Consider the following 23,536-nt stretch of genomic DNA (forward strand, 5'->3'; position numbering starts at 1 on the left):
TCATATATTATTGCAAATTAAATATAATTAATGAAATTAATTAAATAAACATAAATAAAATTAAATGAAGTTAAATAAACTTGATTAAATTAATAAAATTAAATAAAGTTAAAAAATTAAAGAAAATTATATAAAATTAAATTAAATAAAATTAAATAAAATTAAACAAAATTAAATAAAATAAATAAAATAAATTGAATCGGATCAAATCGAGTAGAATATAATCGAATCGAAACGAATTGAGTCGAATCGAATATAATCGAGTATGTAAGAAGTATTCACTTCACAAGAATCTACAGGTCGAGCAAGTCTCGTAAATTTCACGATTGCGAGCCACGCTTCACGCAACCGTGTTTGCGTACTTGTGTTTCGAGTTGCGTGGTCGTGCCGAGTTATATTTACCAAATCGTTTCTACTGATTCATATTAATATGGCCGTTCCAACATGCTGTCAAAATTAAATCAATATGTCAATATGGCTACTGGGTGTAAATATAAATCTTATTCTATCTGTTCTTAATGAGTTTTAGATAATTTTAGTTGTATTTCTTTGTAATTTTGTGTTGTACAAAGATTAATTTAACATTTTCTCTGGAAGTATTAATTTAGAAAGATAATATGCTTCATTGGTGTTGTGTTTTGAAGTGTGAAATGCAAAGTAATTGTGATAGTCAAGATAAAGTTCACTTTTAAACTGAACTAAATAAGGTATCTGAGAGACAACAATGGTTAAATGCAATACAATGTACAGGTTTTACTAGCGAAATGAAAATTTTCCTGTCCTGTCTGCTGTAATCATTTTATATCTGGTAAGTTACAATTATAACAGTAACGATTTTTGAAGATGTTAACATTTTAATCTTATAGGAAAACCAGCCGACTTAATCGATAATAACAATCTCCAGATTGGGTTCCTTCAATAAATATGGGCTATAAACAATGAAATAAGTTCCCCAAAATCTAAAATGGAGTGGTATCAAAGGAGAATTAAAGGAAAAAATATTCATATTGAAATTATTTATAAGGCACTGGACTGTCTTAAATTCTACAATAATACTAGGTGGGTAAATGATTTTAGACATTTTTCATTAAGAGTAGATTAAGATTAAGTAGATTTTCATTCAGTAGATTTAAGACTTGTTTACACGGGTAGAGTAATGATGCAAGTACTTGATAGAGTAGAGTAACTCTACCTGTAAAAATGCTCAGCACAGTAGAATAGCTGGTAGAGTGTATAGTTGGAGTTAAAGTAGAGTTACTAGCAACCTATGGCAAAGTAACTACTCTATGACCACCACTACTGCCAAAATGTCTACTCGGCTGCACAATCTACCCATGGAACACGCTCAATTATGGCAGAATAGAGTAGGTAGGAGAGTACATGGGGGCGCTGTCATTCTGGCTGGAATTGTGTTTTGTGTAAATAGTGAAAATGAAGTTCACCGAAGATGAAACTTTAAAACTTGTATAGCTATAATACGGCGAATACCAGTGTTTATGGAATTTAGGTAGTGTATACTACAGAAATAAAAGTTTGCAGCAAGCTGCGGAGGATGAAATCGTCGAAAGAATGGCAAAGGGGGCTTTGGAGTAAACGAGCTTAAGCAAAAAATTAAGAATTTAAGGTGCACTTATAATCAAGAGTGTTTAAAAATACAAAAATCGGTTTCACTATACTAGCATCAGTACTATACTTGTACTCTCCTCATGTGAATGGTATCAAGCCATTTTTGGTAGAGTACTACCGCTACTCTACTCTCCTCAAAACTCTACCCATGTAAACAAGTCTTTAGAAACAGTGGAAAATGAGGTAGCTAGTAGAGTAGTAGTAGAGTAAAATATACTGGTTTGGCAAATTACAATGTTTTAAGGTAATACAGTAGCTATAAACAGGTAGCCAAAACGTGTTCCAAGATTGTCACTGTAATTTTGAATATTTTTTCGAGGCATTTGGCACACGTATTCGTAAAATAATAAAGAATGGCGGTACAGAGCCCAATTTGAAAAATATATTAATATGTGGAAATTACTCTGTAATTATACAATATTTAAAAAACGAGCCTGTACCGCCATTAAGAAGAACAAAAAAATACACTTCTTCAAATAAACTTTTTTATCCGATGCCTAGATTTTGTGTAATTTTGGAACTACTAATGAAATAAAAAATTTTAGTAGTTCCAAAATAACACAAAATTGGATAAAAAAGTTGTATTTGAAGAAAGTGTATTTTTTTGTTCTTCTTAATGGCGGTACAAGCTCGTTTTTTTTATATTGTATTTAATTACAGAGTAATTTCCACATATTAATATATTTTTCAAATTGGGCTCTGTACCGCCATTCTTTATTATATTACGAATATGTGTGCCAAATATCTTGAAAAATATTCAAAATTACAGCCGCAATCTTGGAACACATTTTCGCTACCTGTTGATCGATACTGTTTCCTCTTAAGATAGTTTTAATAGTTATTTATGATATAAGTATTAAAAGTACAATTTTAAGACGCACATGTGAAAGTTAACTTGAAAAAATAATTTTATTAATGTTTTGACTTCCACATCAGATGTCATTGTCAAAATACAAAATATTCATTATTATTAGGTTTGTTCTAGCAAACAGTCAAACTAGTCAAAAACCATCAGCAAACAGTTGGTCAGTAAAAGTACATAATACAGTCACCAGTGCGATCCCCTCTACTCGCGCTGGTCCACTATTCGCTGATGGTTTGAAACTGATGCTAGAACAAACCTATTATTATTATGCATATCATTATCTGTAAATAATATTTCTTCTGATTGTTAATTGTAAAGGATAGAAAAATTACCATTTATTTTATTTTTTTTAGAATCAGCTGAGAGAAGTGGTCTACAAAAAACCAGGAAGGAAACGGAATATGTGGCTACGAAAGGCAAAAGAAAGGTTTACAAAGCAAATGTGACACATTTTTTTGAAATATTTAGGAATATCAGTAAACTGCATTAAAAAAATGTATGAAAAGATTTTGTTCAATAAAAATGTTTATATTTATGAAGGATGTATTATTTGGTATGGCCACATATCGCCAGTGATGTAATAATACATCCTATCTGTTTTTTCATGAATTTTGTAAGAGAGACTAAAAACTTGTCTTAGGGTCACCTCCTGTTGTCATATGATATTTTTTTACTTGTTTTGTAGTAAATTAAACTATCTATGAACTACAAAACAAGTCAAAACTTACATATGAACACAGGAGGTGACCTTAAAACATGTTTTTCCATCTTTCATGAAAAAACAGATAGGAGGTATTGTCACATCAGCAAGGATGTACAGTGATGAGTGCCCTAATAACCGGCAAAATATGGGCAACATATTTAGTTGTGGGATAAAAAGAAATGAAACTAGTCGAGCTGGGAAATTTAGCGAAATTAACCTTTAAATTTACGTTATATTGATCCCACCTTTACACATATCGGAGGAGTATGTCAACTAAAACTGTCACTGTGACAGTGGTAGTTTCCAAACTCGTCTGATACGTCTGAAGGTGGTACACAATCAATACAATCTAAATGTATAAGTTAATATCGCTAAATTTCCCAGCTCGACTAGTTTCATGTCTTTTTATCTCACTACTTAATACATCTTTTGTGCTATTTTGCCGGTTATTAGAGCGCTCATCACTGTATTTCTGGTATATCCAGGGAATGTCTACAAAATATATTTTGAATGTCCAGAGAACATTCGTGGACATTCATGGAATGTTCCAATAAGACATTCAGGTAATGTTTAAAATGCTGACACAGGATTTTCCTGGGATGTTCAGGGAACATGTTTTCGGGGATATTCCAGGAATTTTTCAATGTCTGTGTACCTTCTATGGACCTATATGGAATATTTTGGTGTTGTTACCCCCGCACTCCACTTGCGATTTGTAATCAGGAAGATTGAACACATTGTTTCAAATACAAGTCAATCCATTTGTGACTAAATAATCATGGATTGACTTCTATTTGAAAGAATGTGTTCAATCTTCACAACTACAAATCGCAAGTGGAGTCCGGCGCTTAGGGCTACTTCCTCTTCGGTATTATGTATTATACTACAGAAATCAGGAACTCTCCTTCTAAATATATGTATGCATCTTGGCCATCAAACATATTCTTCCAAACATTTTTTTAAGGGGTTACATAGGTCTTGTGGGTAAAAAAGTGACTTTAAAAAAATTATATCTCGAAAACTAAAATTTATTTTTATTTATAATTGGAACATGTAAAAGTATAGTACTTAAGGTAGTCTCAAAAAAAGTTTCAGCCAAAAATATTCATTTTTGTAGAGTTTAAGTTTTTTTGCGTTGGCAGCATAACTAAGTCCAGTCTCATCTGAAATCAAAAAGTTTCTTGTAGTTTATACCTCTGGCTAGAATATGAACGAAGGAATTAAAAAAATGAAATTTGAAGATTTTACATAAGTTTAAACACATTTTTGACCCCAATTTTTCTCATTTTTAAAGTAGTTTTTTTTATAAAACAAAAATGACCTCATCTAATAAAAAATCCTTTGTTCATTCACTAGCCAGAGGTATAAACTACAAGAAACTTTGATTTCAGATGAGACTGGACTTGTTATGCTGCTCACTGCAAAAAAGGGCTGTTGTCGAAAAATTGCAGTCAACTCTACAAAAATGAATATTTTTGGCTGAAATTTTTTTGAGAGTACTATACTTTTACATGTTTCAATTATAAATAAAAATAATTTTTAGTTTCCAAGATATAATTTTTTTAAAAAGTCACTTTTTTTACCTGCAAGACAACAACTTAACAAATTGTTGATTTCAAATTGTAACAATTGTTTTGCAAAGTTTGCTGCCGTCTTGTATTTTCTGTGTTATCTTCATCATACAATTACTTCATCTAAAAACTTTCTGCGATATATTCGCAACAACAAAAACAAACAAAACAAAAAAAAAATAAAACAAAAGTTTAACCACCTTCACACCACAGAATCAAGCAATCAAGTTACACAATTTACACATATTTTCATTCAAACACCTCACCTGACACAGCGTCTCAAGTACGATTGCGCGAATTGGTAAATATAACTCCGCACGACCACGCAACTCGAAACACAAGTACGCAAACACGGTTGCGTGAAGCGTGGCTCGCAATCGTGAAATTTACGAGACTTGCTCGACCTGTAGATTCTTGTATTCACTTCTGTCGGCACTATCGCAAGTGTCATGCTCTCTATATTTACCACAGTCCCTATTGCAGAATAAGAAAGAGGTGTAACTTTATGAAGCCAGAAATATTGAGATTCAAACCATTCTGTATCGAAAGTTTTTCGTTGGAGCTAATTACGATCAATTCTTCTTGTCTTAAGACATACATTTTTGAAGTGTCATAATATGGATTGATAATCCACTGTAGTGTTGTTTTTTTTTGTAGTCAAAACATCTTTAAACCTGGTAGAAAATCTAAATAAAGGGCATTTATAGTATATTAAGTATGGAGAACGGTAAGGGTTTTATACCGATCGAAGACAATTGTTTGGATCAGGAGCGGAGTGACGACTCCAATTATTGTCTGAGATCGGTTACCCTTAACGTTCGACATGCTTATAACGTTTTTTGTACGATTGATACCATTATAAATTATAAAATTAAACATTCTCGTCATATTGACTAGTTTCATTCATTTTATGAAGATAGATACTTTGGTTGTTAGGTAGTAACTAGGGTGCATAACAGCAATGGAGAGTTGAGTTTTTATTTAGTTGTCAATAATTTTAAGTACAATTTTGATTATTATAAATTAAAATATGAGTGAAAGTGAATTTGAAGAAATTGAACAGGCTTGGGAAGAAGGGTGTTCCGTAATTATTCCCGAAAAATCCAAAATCCGTTATCAAAATACCTACCAAAGTTTTAAAAAATGGTGCGAAGGCAAGAATTTAAGAATCGAAGGAAAGACTCTATTATTGGCATATTTCGTTCAAAGACATATGCAGTTGAAAACTCCTGGAAGCCTCTGAGCGAATATTCAATGATTAAATTCACCGTTTTTCTTTATGATGGCATTGATATTTCCAAGTTTTCAACTTTGATCGCGTATTTGAAGAGAAAAAATGTTGGCTATAGGCCTAAGAAAACGAGCATTTTTACACGGGAGCAATTTGAAAAATTTCTGATGGAAGCACCGGATGAAGAATTTCTAGTTCACAAGGTAATATAAGTGGGATTTCATTAAATAGTTTACCAATTTTACCATAAGTTTCAATATGAATAAATAGTTCGTTAGTTTTCTTTATTCTTTCAAAAAATAAATTAAAATTAGGGGATTTTTTAACTCAACGGTAAGTGAATTACTTACCGTCGAGTTGGAGTACTTACCGTCGAGTTGGATTACTTACCGTCGAGTTGCTAGTAAATGTCACCTACTGACGTAAAATCTGTCACGGTAAACAGTCAAAAATGATCAATCGTGCAAAAAATATTTAACGAAGACTAAAACGTCGTCATCCTATACGTTTAACAATGATTAACAATGACAAGTTCGGACACTGGCAAAATTTCCTCTGCCTGGTCAAGGTTGTGCTAAGTAATATTTTTAGGATGTTTCCAGCATTAGTGGTAATACTTTATTTAATTGCAAAAGACTGATATATTTTATACACACTTTGGAACAAATGGATAAACTGAGAAGAAAAATTCTTTATAAGTGTGTAGATCATTTAATTCCTAGCGGAGAGTTTTCGGCTTATCTCTTCTTCTTAAAGTACTTATCCGTTCCGGTAGTCGTGTTATATCACTTTCGTAAATTTTGAAGCCAGGAAATGCGTCTTCTTCCCGGTCCCCTTTTACCATTTACCTTCCCCTGGAGAATCAGTTGGAGAAGGCCGTAACGTTCTTGATTTCGGCTTATAAAGCCATCTATTTATAATTAAATATGTATAAATTGAATTCAATTAATAAAGTTTGAAGTGGAAATGTTGGTCTTTTATTTATTACTCTACCAGTTAATGATGTTGATGTTATAAAAATTTTCATATTTAGCTAATTTCAAGTTATAGAAATGCACATTAAACTTTGGAAAATATGCTATTAAAAGTAACTCAGAGAAAAGCTTTTGTGAGTGCAGCTAATTATGGTAATAGTTGTGTAATCGTAACACGTTCAGCAATTGCTTTTCGAAATAAAACTGGCCTGGATAATCACAATTTTATGTAGGTTCATTAATATTGTTTCAAGAACACTTAAAAAATATGTAGGTACTTTAACGTGTTTTAGCTTAATGTGTCGGTGGTTTAACTAGGTTTAAATTAGAGCAGTAGAGTTGCTCCTGAATAAAATTAAAACAAGAAAATTATATTTCGGACATATTTCACGTGGAGAAAGATACAAGTTGCTTTAACTGATTATACAAGTATTGTGTACCAACTGATTATGAAAGAAATATCAACGGAAATAGAAGCATAGATAAATGTAGAATGAATCAAAACGGGAACTGGTGTATGTTTTCAAAAGACTGGTGGTGTGTAAATAAATTTATTAAAATCAACTAAGTACTTTCAGCATTTTTAATACCACCATCAGAGCTATCGTCTTATAGGTGTAAATACCTCAAATGAAGAGAAAACTTCGAACAAACACATTATATTATTTAAAATCAACCCAGGGATCTAACCACTGGTCAGGGTAAAAACCGTTTACACCTATAAGACGATAGCTCTGATGATGGCATTAAAAATGCTGAAAGTACTTAGCTGATTTTAATAAATTTATTTACACACTATCAGTCTTTTGAAAACATACACCAGTTCCCGTTTTGATTTATATAGAAGTGTGTACAAGTCAAACAGTCTTTTTCTATTTATTTAAATGTAGAATGGGTGCGCAACCTGATATACAGATAATAATATACAGTTGTAATACTAGAATGGTACGGATGTACATCAAATGAACTTTTCAGTGCAGTCGTATATGTATAAAGTCTTTCTAGCCAGGGTGATGGCCGACCTCTGTCGTACAGATTAAACGAAATTCTACGGAATGAATGTTCATTATGGGACTTTTATATCCGTGTTGATGGTGACATACATGAGTACCAGGAATAAACACCTTACAAAGAACAACATAAATATAACTTTGAAAATATCAGAGGACAAAGATCTATGATCGACTATTATTCTTTCAAATGTTTCTATTTGAATTTGAATACTAATCCCTTCCCAAATTTTTTAGATGGGCCATAATTGTTTATTTCTTATTTTATCAATAATTACTAAAATTATTTATATTCTATCATCAAGCAAAAATTGAAAATAGAGGGTGTCTTGATCCCGCGTATAAGGATGATTCCAACGGCTTACCATTTGATTTTAAGCGTTTACTATTTCTCGTGACATTTTGCCATGACGATAAACAAATAGCGAGCTAACCAATGGAAGTTTGGAGAATATACTTATAGTTTCCATGTTTCGGGCGTGAAAAAATAATTTTCGATTATTTTTTGATGATTTTAACTTCCAATAGTATAGTAAGATATTTGATCACGTGTTTAATTCTGTCCAATCAGATTAAAATTATACTGAGAATTATCTACTGTAGAAAATTACCGATATAATTTTTTTAAGTAGATTGTTTCTGTTTAATGGCAACCAATTTCCTAGTTATGACAACTGTCACATTTAAGAAAATATCCATAATACACGTATTAAAAAATAATCTTCCGAATATCACACGACAGTAAGAATAAATAAGAAAATAATGCTTCATTTTTACTCAAATTTGGTTATCATTGGGCAATAGCCACTCAGTCACTGGGCAATAGACAACAAATTTTCGAAAAACTGTCGCATTATTTTCAATTTATTCTCACTCTCTTGTGATATTATACCCGATTATTTTTTGATGATTTTAACTGCCAATCCTACAGTAAGATATTTGATCACGTGTTTAATTCTGTCCAATCAGATTAAAATTATACTGAGAGGTATCTACTGAAGAAAATTACCGATAGAGTTTTTTAAGTAGATTGTTTCTGTTTAATGGCAACCAGTTTCGTAGTTTTGACAACTGTCACATTTAAGAAAATATCCATAATATAAGTATTAAAAAATAATCTTACGAATATCACACGACAGTAAGAATAAATAAGAAAAGAATGCTTCATTTTTACTCAAATTTGTTGTCATTGGGCAATAGCCACTCGAGCCCTGCGGGCTCTCGTGTCTATTGCCAGACAACAAATTTTCGAAAAACTGTCGCATTATTTTCAATTTATTCTCACTCTCTTATGATATTATACCCGAAAATTATTTCATGTCTAGTCTGACTATGCTTTTTTATGGCTCTCCATTCATTGACGTAATTAAAAGAGTTAAAATGTATACATTTTATATAGATTCTTATTAGTTTTTTTTTTAAGATTTACGAATAATAGTTTTTATTCTATAGCCACATGTATATATAACAAATTCCAGTTAAATAGCATAATACCCATTTCATCCCTGACTCTCTGATTTCCCATACCTTCAATTACATTGAAATATATCTTGAAACAGATTTCGGTAGCAGTTGGCCAAACATCGATCACGTGTAAGGTTTACCAAGTTCGAAAATTTCGAAATCAATTAAATCCTAATAAATTATGAAATGCATCAGATAACATGTGTTTACCGATTCATCATTGGTGCTGGAGGTGGTTCGGAGGCCGCATACCGCGCTCTGCACTCACCGCTTACAAGAGTCAAGGGTGGTTAACATTTGACGTATTTAGAATTCGATATGTTGCGATTGAATATTCAGTGGTTTTCGATATGTATGGAATGGAAATACTGTTAGGGTGGTAGGTTTGTGAAAATATTTTATATGTTCGCGAATTTACGCTTTTTTCCACGTTTTAAATAAAAACATTGGAAAAGGATTAGCATGTGAATATGCATTAACCATTTTTATTCACTGCTGTATACGAGAGCTTGATGAAAAGTTAGATACAGTCGGAAAAATGAAAGAATACCCATGAACGATCACATCAATCACTTATTTTTTATTTGCTTTTTTTTCTATAAATAACAAACGTTGGTTATAGAAAAAGACAGCAAATACAAAATAAGTGATTGATGTGACCGTTCATGGGTATTTTTTCATTTTTCCGACTGTAAGTTTATAGAATGCATTGCTGCAAATAAAATTTTAATTTTATTATACCGGGTGTCCACTTATATTTTCCCCCATTTTAACTGCCTATAACTTCTAAACGGCTTAAGATAGAAATATGCGGTTTTCAATGAAATGTTTTATTTTAGTAAAAGTTTTGTCTGAATGGATTGAATTTTTTATGTCGCTTTCAAATACGAAAAGAAAAATGGCGGATTTTTGAAAAAAACGTTGTTGACTTTTTTTAATGGAACACCCAGTATATTTGTTTGTAAATTGAAAGAAAGATCATTAGCCTATCTAGCGATATAAAGTCTTTCAAAATCGGTTGTCAAATCACTGAGTAATTAATTTTTAAAATGAGCGGTGCAACGTGGATATCACATACCTAAATAACATAACTAAGCAACATGATGTGATCTCCACATTGCATCTTTCATTTTAAAAATTATTTGCTCAGTCATCTGACAACCGATTTTAAAAAATTTAATATCGCTGGATAGGAAAATGACCGTTTTTTCAAGCTACAAAAAAATATACTGGGTGTTTCAGTAAAAAAAGTCAACAACGTTTTTTTTTCAAAAATCCGCCATTTTTAATTTAAAAGCCAAATAAAAAATGGTCATTTACCTAAAAACTTGAAAAAACGGTCATTTCCCTATTCAACGATATAAATTTTTTTAAAATCGGTGTTCAAATGACTGAGCAATTAATTTTTAAAATGAGAGATGCAATGTGGAAATCACATAACATAATATCAATTTGCTTATGTTATGTTATTTAGGTATGTGATATCCACGTTGCACCTCTCATTTTAAAAATTAATTACTCAGTGATTTGACAACCGATTTTGAAAAACTTTATATCGCTGGATAGGTAAATGACCTTTCTTTCAATTTACAAAAAAATATACTGGATGTTCCATTAAAAAAAAGTCAACAACGTTTTTTTCAAAAATCCGCCATTTTTCTTTTCGTATTTGAAAGCGATATAAAAAATTCAGTCCATTCAGACAAAACTTTTACTAAAATAAAACATTTCAGCGAAAACCGCATATTTCGAGCCGTTTAGAAGTTATAGGCAGTTAAAATGGGGGAAAATATAAGTGGACACCCGGTATTAGTACATTTTTAGTGTTGGTGATTTAGAGGTCTAGTCTTATTCTTAAGGTGTCGCCTTCTTTGGAAGGTTGGCGATCATCATGATTATTTGAACTCTGATCAGTACTGCTCTCAAAATGTGCTTAAAAGAGCAATTAGATACAATAAACAACTTTAAATACCGGGAAAAATATCTTAATTTAGATAGTTTTTCTTCCTCTTCTTGTGTAGATATGGTTCTGTCTCTTTTTCAATGTGCCTTCAGAAAATTGTTGTTCTATCGTTTTAGTGGTCTTCCCACTGATTTTCTTGTTGTCATTCGGCTTACTTGATGGTTCCATTCTACCTTTCTTTTTCTTATCCAGTTCTTTATGTTCTCCACTTTGCATCTCCGTTGTACCTATATCTGTACTTCTAGCTCCGTTCCATAATGTATTACTATCGACTTTTCTAAAGGATTTCTTCTCTACTCTTTCTACAATTCTTTTGGTTTTATCTGTTTCTGCCTTTCGTTTCTTTATTGGTGTTTTTTATTTCTCCGTATTGTTTCATTCAGACATCCTGCCACTGCGTTTGATCTATTCACTTTATCCTACACTTCTGTTTAGAACTTTCCGTAGGTAGATAGTGGGATGGCTGGATATTTAAACCCCATAACTTAGAACCATTACCACGAAGACTTATATAAGTAACATGATGACTTCCATCTTCATAAGGGACTCAAGGAATTCACAGGCACGACATATTTACAAAGACCAAATAATCTAATCAAAGCAGAAGTCAAACTGATTTCAAGCCCTGGACAACTCTTCTATGACATCAGGGAACCTCCTACATTAAATAAAGAAAACGAGGAAGGTCCTCCAATACTGAAGTCCGAACTGGAATATGCTATACGTCAAATAAAAAACAACAAATCTGTAGGAAAAAATGAAATACCAGCTGAGCTATTGAAATTAATTAACGAGGAAAACTTTGGCCTTCTTCTTGGACTATTTAATAATATTTACAGTATAGGAACGATCCCTAAAAGATGGCTTGAATCCGTCTTCATACCACTGCCCAAAAAGAAGAACGCCAAATTATGCCAGGACTTCCGCCTTATAAGTGTACTAAATAACATTCTGACGCTTTTCTTACGTTAAGTATCATACAGAACAGAATATACAGAAGATGTGGCGAGGTTACCGGTCAAGAACAATTTGGCTTCAAAAGGAAATTTGGTTTGGAAAGGTATGGGGACACGAGAAGCAATATTCGGTCTTCAAACTCTGGCACAAAGGTGCAAAGATCAACAAGCAGACCTTTTTTGTGTTTTGTAGATTTTGAAAAAGCGTTCGACTGAGTGCAGCACAGGACCTTGATAGAGAGATTAAACGACATTGGAGTTGACAAAATAAATTCTAAAATTAGAGAAGCTATTTATGGGAATCAGAAATCAATCATAAATACTAATGGTAATACGTCAAGGCCTCTTGAAATACAACGAGGTGTCAGACAGGATTGTGTACTATCACCGATACTGTTTAACGTCGACTCTGAGGTAATATTTGCGAATGCTTTATCGCATTCTTCAGAAGAAATCATGATAAACGGGCAAAGAGTAAATAACATCCGCTATGCAGATGACACGGTATTAATGAATGATTCGGACCATAGTCTTCAGATACCGCTAAATAGGGTTAATGAGAGTTGTGAAAAAAGTATCCTACAAGCAGCAGAAGAAGCTTTAGGTAAAATAAAAGTCAACAGAAATAAACGTAAATACAAAACTCCATGGTACGACGAAAGGGTGAAAGCACTAGCAAATCAAAAGAAACAAGCTTTCCTAACATACAAAAGAGTGAAGACACCGGAGGCACGAGACGACTACGTGACAATCAGGAATAGAATAAACCAAGAAATAGATAACATCAAAAAGGAACACTGGGAGAAATTTACCAAAGATATGGAATACGACCTCTATGGATCCCAGAAAAAGGTGTGGAAGATGATTAGGAGACAAAAAACAGAAATAAATGAATTTATACGGATAGATAACATTACGGAGACACAATGGAATGAGCATTTCGCGAAATTATATGGAGAAGGAGAAGAAGAGAACAGAGAAATAAACATTAATGAAACCCACGATAGAGTACTAATATCAGAAGAAGAGCTACAAGAACGAATAAAAAAATTAAAAAATAGAAAAGCACCTGGTCCTGATAAGATAAATAATGAACTGCTAAAATATGGAGGAAGAACACTACTCAAATGGCTCCTAAAATTATTTGTCGATATAATAAATATCGGAGTAGTACCAGCGGAATGGAAGGAAAGTCTCCTGCTACCGATACTCAAAAAGGGAGACTCGAAAAATCCTGAAAATTATAGAGGCATTTGTCTGATGAACAGCACATTATAATTGTTGACGGCAGTCATAAAAGATAAAATCGAGGAAAAAGCGAATATGGCAGATGAACAGCAAGGCTTCCGGAAGAACCGCAGCACAATAGATGCAATTTTTATTATCAGGCAAATAGTAGAAAAGTCTATTGAATATGGAAAACCAGCATACATGTGCTTTGTAGATTTAAAAAGTGCTTTTGACAGGGTGAGGCGAAATGATATCTTAAATTTATTACAAGCTGAACAAATAGACCACCAGATAATAAGGCTAATTAAGGAAATTAACAAGAACAACAAGACCAGAGTTATAATGTCAACAGGAGAAACAGAACGCATAGAACTAAAAGGAGGAATCCGCCAAAGAGACTCGCTCAGCCCATTGTTATTCAATATGATGATGAATCAAATAATTCACGAAGTCATAAAACGACATGGATACCATATGGGAGCGCATAAAATCACGATACTATGCTATGCCGATGATGCAGTACTAATTGCTGATAACGAGGATGACCTACAAAGGCAGCTCCACACTTTCAATATCACAGCAAATAAATTTAATATGAGAATATCGGTAGAAAAAACTAAATATATAGTGATAAGTAAAGAGCCGCGTAGATGCAAGTTAGAAATAGACGGCAAAATTGTAGAACAAGTAATGAAATTCAATTACCTAGGAGTAGAGATCACTAGTGACAGTAATATAAGAACAGAGACCACAAAACAAGCGACAAAAGCGGCAAGAGTAAGTGGTTGCCTCCGAGAAACCATATGGAGAAACAAATATCTGACCACGGAAAGCAAAATAAAAGTATACAAGACAACAGTAAGACCTATCCTAACATATGCAGCGGAGACAAGGACCGATACAAGAAAGACGAAACAACAAATCAACAATATCGAAATGAGAGTATTAAGATCAATAGCGGGCATATCATTAAGAGACAGACAAAGCAACAGAAGTATACGAGAACGTTGCAAAATTCAAAATATTAACAGGTGGATAAAAACAAGAAAGAAAAACTGGAACGAACATGTAAATCGAATGGAACCAGATAGATTAGCGAACATCTGTAAAAACAACAAGCCGTATAGCAGAAGACCCGTTGGAAGGCCGCCGAAAAGGTGGAAAGAAAATGTACAGACTGAAACAGAATAAGAGGCAGACAAACAGGAGTAATCCTAGTCGCGCGAAGAAGAAGAAGAAGAAGAAGTGAAAAAATGTGGATGAAGATCAATACTGTGAAAACCAGAGTTATGAAAATATCAAGGAACAAAAATTTACCGCTTCCAATATATGTGAACCACCAACAGCTTGAATACGTAAAGCATTACAAATATCTTGGTGGCTGGTGCAACAGTCAACTTGATTATAAACAAGAAGTAAGGGCGAGAATAGAGGTAGCCCGACAAGGGTTTATCAAAATGAAAAGCTTATCTTGTAACAGTAGCATTAATATCAACCTTAGATGTCGTTTTCTGTATTGCTATGTGTGGTCAATACTTTTGTATGGAACAGAGGCCTGGACACTCAACATAATACTGATGAACAAGTTAGAAGCCTTTGAACCCTGGCTTTATAGAAAAATCTTGAAAATACCTTGGACAAACCACACCACCAACAAAAATGTTCTGAAGAGAATAGGTACAGATAGGGAGCTGCTAAAAATCATCAAAGTCAGAAAATTTAGCTACCTGGGACACATATTAAAAAACGAAAAATACGGCCTCACGCAGCTGATCATCCAGGGTAAGATTGAAGGAAAACTTGGTCCCGATAGGCGCCAGATTTCATGGCTTGGAAATATCAGAGACTGGACCGGCCTTGATTCAACATTTTTGTTTAAAACCGCATTGGACAGAGACAGATTTGCCAGTGTAGTTGCTAACCTCCACTAAAGGAGAAAGCACCACAAGAAGAAGACTTATTATATTATCTGATCCTCCAGCTCTAATTTACATCTAATTTACGTAGCCCATTGTTAAAGCACCTTTTAATATTTTTTGTTCAAAATTGACACATAGTTTACACATGTTATAACACATGTTATAACACATGTTATAATACATACTTTAACTAGTCTTAAAAGATAGTTTTCCGCTGGTACCAGGGACGTACTGTAGGAATATATACTTCATTTTCGCCCCTTTTCCCCCTCACAATCTACGCCACTCTCGCAATAATCATTTCAGCATATTTTTTTTTTATTCCTTGTTACTTTTTACCGATTTTTAACGTTTTTACATAAATATCATCCTTTTGTCTCACTGCGATAAAGTAAGTAGTTTCCAAGTTATTTGCGTTTAAAAATAATGGATTCCGTATAGTATACAGAGAGGATTTAAATTATATAATAAATTCATTTTCTCTAAATTGGACGACTTAAGAGAAAAATCCCCAAACAGGTCGATTTTTATTTTCAAATTACAATTTTTCGGAATATATTTCATACTAGCGACGTCATCCATCTGAGCGTGGTGACATAATCGATTATTTTTTTAAACGGGAATAGGGGTCGTGCGACACCTCATTTGAAAGGGTGTTCGTATTCAATTCTCTATACAGTAATATAAACATTTATATTATTATTTATACAGGGTGGTGAAAATAATAATTTTTGAATTAAATTAATTGACGAAAAAAGAAGAATGTATGCAATTTATTTTACTCAAAATACATTCTATCGCCGTCAGAAAATAGAAAAAAAATGTTCATTTGGCAAATAGACATTGCTTTTCGCTTAAATTAAATGTTCAAACTGCTAAGAGGTAGGTGGGAGGCTGTTTGTGATTTAATTTTAGCGAAAAGAAATGTTTATTTGTGAAATAAACATTTTTTTCTATTTACTCACAGCCGTACAATGTATTTTGAGTAAAATAAATTACATACATTCTTTTTATTTTTATACATTCTTCTTTTTGCGTCAATTAATTTAATTCAAGAATTATTTTTTTGGTCACTCTGTATAAATAATGATATTATAGTTTATATTACTGAATAGAGAATTGAACACCCTTTTAAATGAGGTGCCACTCGACCCCTATTTCTATTTTAAAAAATCATTCATTACGTCATCAAACTCGTATGGATGACGTCACTAGTATGAAATATATGCCAAACAATTGTAATTTAAAAATAAAAATTGAGCTGTTTCAGGATTTTTCTCCAAAGTCGTCCAATTTATTCCATAATTTAGATCCTCTCTGTATATTTTAAACTTCTTCTTCTTCTTGTGCCACTCCTATCGGAGATTGGAAATCATCAAGGCTACCCTGACTTTGTTTACAGCTGACCTAAAAAGTTCATTAGTGGTGCAGCCAAACCACTCTCTCAAATTCCGCAACCATGACATTCTTCTACGGCCTGGATTCCGTTTTCCTTCTATTTTTCCTGCATTATATTTTGAAGTAATGCGTATTTATGACCTCTCATCAAGTCACAAGGGACCCAAATACTCGAGTTTTCTTCGTTTTATCGTTAACAAAATTTCTGAGTCTCTTCCTATCCTTCGTATTACTTCATTTTAAACTACATAAATTCAATAAGATTATTTGTTTAAAATACAATACTTTTATTGAATCCATTACATTAAAGCACAGATAACTTGAAAACTACCTACTCTATCGCAATGAGACAAAACACTATTTAAAGTATCCTAAGATGTGTAAACTGTGTATCAAGTGAAACGAGTAAGCGATGGACTACCCCAGCTAATTGAAACAATATTCGAAAATATTACCTCAACTAACCAAGGTAGCCATCGCCACACCCTTAGGTTAGCTCAGTCACTCAGGTGTGTGTTCGTCTTGTCCTAACCTTAGATATGAACTATGAAAATTGAAATGGAAGCAAACAAAACAACAATATTTAACTAATCATGTTTATTGTTCATAAAGATATAATAAAAATATGACTTAGTAAATTGCATTAACAAATATATTCAAATTATTGCCAAAACTAACAATTCTGGATTATACTTATGGCTTTTGGTATTCGGCGCGATGGTAACTTCTTGATGTCGAATGGTAGGTACTGCTGTTGTAGACTTCTCGTAGGCCTGGACGGATCTTCAGCCCTAGGCCCCTGCAGCTAGAGATGGTGGTTGTGCAGTCTACATGTCATGGTCTCACGTTGTCAGCCATCTGGTGCATCGCCGGCGATGGGCTTCATGCTCCCGAAAGGAGAAAGTAGATTTTATTCCCAAAAACCCAAGCGGAAGATAATTTGATGGAATAAAAATGATTTATTTTTGAAGCTGCTCTGCCTTTTAAAACATTACCACCACTATTTTGGAGAATAAAATATGGGGGTTGTCACTGTCATAAAAATGACATGACAACGAACCTTGGACGAAATTTGAAATAACGAACATGGAACACAAGAGATGATACAATGTAAATAGGGTTGCCTATTATAGAACGGGCGCCAACCAATTTTTAAAGGGGAAATTGGGTAAACCAAATAGAAGAAGTTAATTATTAATGAAATATTAAAGGAAATAAGGTAAAATAATTATTTAAAAATAAAATATCAAAGATGTGACGTTTGTAACGTTACACAAGTTTAAACAAACAATATTAAAAGGTGCTTTAACGATGGTCTAAAATCATTTTAGAACATTTGTAATAAAACACTCTCTATCTCGGTAAGGAATAATATTTTATTTAAGTGTTTTGGGTTAAATCTTCGTATTTTGTGCTAAGGTTTCTCCAGTTACGATATGGACAACACCCTGTAAAACACCGGTTTTTAGCGTCTTGCGCCTTCCAGTTCCAATGTTCGAGCCATGTCGATCTGTCAAATCTCCGGGTCGTAGATCTCTCTCAGACTAGGGATGGGAAAAACCTACCGGTTTAAACCTAAAACCGGTTTTTTTACTTCACAATAATCGGTTTTACCGGTTGTTTTTTTGTCCCGGTTATAACCGGTTTTTTCTTTTTAAAGTAAAAACCGTTTATTAGGTTTTTACGGTGATTAGGATTAAGTTAGGTATTATATTGGATCCCAATCATAATTATTATTCTCGAGTAATTATTCCAAACAAATCCATAATTCAAATTTTATTTTATTTTACAAAATACAGAAGCAAACTGAAAGTGCAATCTCACATCAGCCAGAAAAAATTATTAAGTTTTATTATAATATTTCCTTGAAAAGGTATTTGTAATCATAATATTTACATAAGAAGTGATCTGATTGAATTAGACGCAAACATCATCTATTATTCACACTTAACTCTTGACATTGAAAGTAGGTGAATGACTTTTTCTGATTACCAAAAATAATGCTCTGACTATGAATATCGAATTACTGATTACGAATACGAATCTCCAAGAATATCGCTACGTTTTCAAAACGATACACTCATACAGGAAGTATTAAATGAGTTAAAATGTACCTATTCTACAAATATAAATGAGTTAAAATGTACCCCTAACACAAACGTGTTAAAAGTAAGTTAAAGTATGTTCTTTCGATAGTACTAATTTTGATCATATCGATATCGAGTCGAATGGAGTATCGCAAACTAAAGTGTATTGTAAATGTAACTTTGTAACCTGTTGGATTAAAAAAACCGAAAACCGGGTTTTCCAAAGAACCGGTTTTTTTTCCGGTTATAACCGCCAGGTTAAACCGTAAACAAAAAAAAAACGGTATAACCGAAAACCGGTGTTTTGTCAAAAACCGCCATCCCTATCTCAGACTGCTTTTTGGATTCCACTCATCCAGGTGGTTTTCGGTCTGCCCCTTTTCCTTCCTTGTATGTTCTTACTTTTTTTATTATTTCATCTATGATCAAGTTGAAAAATAGAGAGGTGAGAGGACCTCAGAAAATTCATCTGTTTTATTCCATTGCCAGATTCAAATAATTTAGTTAGTTTTTTTTTCTAGTTTCACTTATATCTTAATATTCTGGTAGATACTTTCAATCGTTTTGATTATCTCTCTCTTGCGTACAATCAGTGTATCCTTCAATTTGGTCATGTCAAATGCCTTCTTAAGGTCCATGAAATTTTATATATTTTGGTGGTTGTTGCCTAAAAAATATAACTTCACTATACTAGACTAAGAGCCGCTATAGGTGAAATTTCTTAATCATTTTAGGCACGACGGGACCCTATAACTTAAATAGTAGAACCTAGAAGAAAACGTTTGAGCACTGTGCCGTCACTTTTCAATGGCACATGCGTCTACAGTGACGCATCAAACTTTCCACTTATGGACGGGATACATCAATTAAAAAATACCCTCCCTGATTACCAGAATTTAATTATTTTAATTTTTTTAAGTTTTATGTGATTAAGACATAAGATTCATCGTAATTTTAACCCACCACCCCCTTCTCCCTGCCCCCACCATCAAAAACTTTATTTTTCGATTTTATTTTTTTTAGTGGGATGCAAACAAATCTATTTTTTATAGACCTGTAGGTTGAGTGTACATAACCTAAAAAATTTTAATTTTTTTTTGAAAAAAAGTATATAACTTTTTTTTGGGGATAGCTGCAGATCTAATTCATTCTTAGTCTTGTGTATTTTATCAAACACTATATTTCTAATTTTTTTCAGATTTTTCTGTAATGCTGGTCACCTTTAAAAATCCAAAAAACTGTTTTTTAAGGGGGTTATGGGGGGTTTGAACGTGTTTTTCTGATTTTTAAATATTTTAAAGAACTCAGTTACTTCAAGTTACATATAACCTATAAAAACAAAATTGATTTGATATATTATGAAGTCTATAAAATAGGGAAAATCCCCCAAAACCCCCAAAAAACAGTTTTTCGGATTTTTGAAGGTGGGGAGCCTTACGGAAAAATCTGAAAAAAATTAAAAATATAGTTTTTGATAAATCACACAAGATTAAGAAAAAATTAGACCTGCAGCTATTCCCCAAAAAAAGTTATACGCTTTTTTGAAAAAAAATTTTTCTTTTAATTTTTTGAGGTTATGTACACTCTACCTATGGGTTTATAAAAAAATAGGCATGTTTTATAAAAGCCTCAGCTATGTGTGTGAATTTTTTGAAATTTTGAAATTGATTGCATCCCACCAAAAAAAAAATAAAAACGAAAAATGAAGTTTTTGATAGTGGGGGCAGGGCCAAGGGGGTGGTGCGTTAAAATTACACTGAATCCTATGTGTTAATCACATAGAACTTAAAAAAATTAAAAAAATTAAATTCTGTTAGTAAGTTCTGTTAACTTTTAATTTATTTATCCCGTCCATAAGTGGAAAGTTTGATGCGCCACTGTCGACGCATGTGCCACTGAAAAGTGACGGCACAGTGTTCAAACGTTTTCTTTTAGGTTCTACTATTTAAGTTATAGGGTCCCATCGTGCCTAAAGTGATTAATAAATTTCACCTATAGCGGCTCTTAGTCTATACTACTCTTGCCGCTTGTTTGAAACTGTACAACACCGTTACGTTAAAATTAGTAGGTTACTTATAGAGTAGTCTCTAGTTTTGTCTCTAATATACGTTTTTACATGTGACAGTTTCTTAAATAGCCCGATCAGGGAACACAAAATTTTACGAAAACCTCCAAAAAAATAAAGGAAGGATGAAAATTTAGGAATATATAGTTGAAATTGTCTATTATTATATAAGAAAAAGTTTACAATTCTACGTCCCCTCCATTTAACAAAAATTGGAAATACGGGATGAAAAATATTTTCTAGGGGGTGGAAAAATATACGTTCAAAATAAGTTTGAAAATATATAAAATGTCTAATTCTAAGTAACTTTTATTCTATAGTTTTTATATACTAAGTTAATACTTTTATTCTATAGTTTTTTCACTAAGTTAATACTTTTCGAGTTATTTGCGAGTGAAGATGTTCATTTTTAACAAAAAAAACTTGTTTTTTGACGGTTTTTCGCAGATAACTCAAAAAGTAAGTATTTTGGCGAAAAAATATTCTCAGCAAAGATAGAGGTTATAAAAAACTGAAAAAGAATGATGTACGCATGAGGTCTGCAGACCAAGTAGACGCAGAGTTGTAGATAATGAAAAGTAGGTTCTTCTTCGTCAAATTCCAAATCGAATATTTCAATTTGAAATAAACCAAAAACGGAGCCCTATTCAAGGAAAATTCATTACAACTTTTTTAAAGTGTTTAAAAAAGTTTATTTTTGTTTTTTAAAAAAACTTTTAACATTAAAAGTAAGTGAGTTACGCTCAAAATATTGCTGGTCTTTTTTATTTTTTGCTAAAAAAATTGCGAAAAGTACCTCCTAATTAGCTTCTTAAATAAAATTAATCGTTACAACTTCACAGGTTACTTTACTTATGTATTTTTTATATTATCTATAAGTTTCATTGGTCCAAAGTGCTCATATTTGAAAAAAGTTGGGTTTAAAATAAAACACTTTTTTTATTTTGAAAAAAATGGATTTTTTATGGAATTAACTTAAAAATTATTAGTAATACCAAAAATCTCAAAGAGTAATAAAATGTTCGTTTTGGTTTTCTGAATAATTTAATTTTTTGTTTTCTTGTTAGACAAAAATTGGTTATGCTACGGCTGTTCAAAATTTGCCTAAACTCGTGATAGTTACTCGTTCAGGCCATTTTAACTACAGCTTTTTCAAAAATAAGCACTTTGAACCGATAAAACTTACAGATCATATAAATAATACATAAGCAAAGTAACTTGTCAAGTGGTAATGATAAAATTTATTTGTGATGCTGATTAGAGAGCGATTTTCGCGATTTTTTTTCACCAAAAATAAAACGGATCAACAATATTTTGAGCGTAACTCACTTTTAATATTAGAGGTTTTTTTTTAAATAAACCTTTTTTTAAACAAAAATAAACCTTCTTTTAAACATTTTAAAAAAGTTCAAATAAATTTGCCCCGAAAAGTGCTCCGTTTTTGGGTTATTTCACATTGAAATATTCGATTTGGAATTTGACGAAGAAGAACCTACTTTTCACTAGCTACAACTGTGCTTCTACTGGGTCCAGAGACCTCATGCATACACCGTTTTTTTTTTCAATTTTTTATAAGCTATATTTTTGCTAAGAATATTTTTTTCGCTAAAATATTTACTTTTTGGTTATCTGCGAAAAACCGTCCAAAAACATGTTTTTTTTTTTGTTACAAATGAATATATTCACTCGCAAATAACTCGAAAAGTATTAACTTAGCGAAAAACTTCTATAGAACAAAAGTTGTTTAGAATCAGTCATTTTATCCAATTCCGATCTTATTTTGAATGTATATTTTTCACCTTCGAGAGGAGGTATATTTTTGTAAAATGGAGGGGATGTAGAATTGTAAACTTTTTCTTATATCTATAATAATAGACAATTTCAACTATCTATTCCCAAATTTTCATCCTTGCTTTATTTTTTTTGGGTCAGATTGTTCTTTGATCGGGATAAAATTCTTTATTTATAATGTCCAACTTACGTTCATACGTTTAAATAACACATATCAGCTTGTTTTGATGTTTTTGGTACAAAGTATCTTTTTAATCAAGACAGAAAATGCACAAACACAACAGACTCCGACTTCAAACGGTATTAAATCAAATTATTTAACAGCAGAAAGAAACTTCCATTATCTAAAACGCTTATCTATCAGCAGACGTAGGTGCTCGCCGTTTTGTTAGTCTAATAGCCATTGGAAGGCAAGTGTGGAACGGGCAAAAGGAAGGCCAGCGAGCATATTTGTATTCGTTATCCTTAATGCTCTATAATCCCATATAACGTCGGCAAAAGCAAAACCCATTATCGGCTCGTCATCAGGGCAAAACATTATAAAAGCATAAAAAAATTAAGTAAAGATTTTTGTGCATTAAATTTATGGTGCGAAGTGTCTTGTTTATCTAAGCAATTTGTGCAGTATTTAAGAATATAGTGTAGATATTTATTAGATGGCACATCTATCAACAAACTAAAAA

At 32.4% G+C, this 23,536-nt stretch overlaps 1 protein-coding gene across 1 annotated transcript in view; it reads left to right on the forward strand.

Annotated features, from left to right (window-relative positions):
• Positions 1 to 23,536, forward strand: part of LOC114326749 (lambda-crystallin homolog) — a 593,088-nt gene that overhangs the window by 172,655 nt on the left and 396,897 nt on the right. The gene's annotated exons all lie outside the window — the stretch shown is intronic.

The sequence above is a fragment of the Diabrotica virgifera genome, chromosome 2 (genome assembly GCF_917563875.1).
Source record: "Diabrotica virgifera virgifera chromosome 2, PGI_DIABVI_V3a".
In the NCBI taxonomy this organism is placed as follows: domain Eukaryota; kingdom Metazoa; phylum Arthropoda; class Insecta; order Coleoptera; family Chrysomelidae; genus Diabrotica; species Diabrotica virgifera.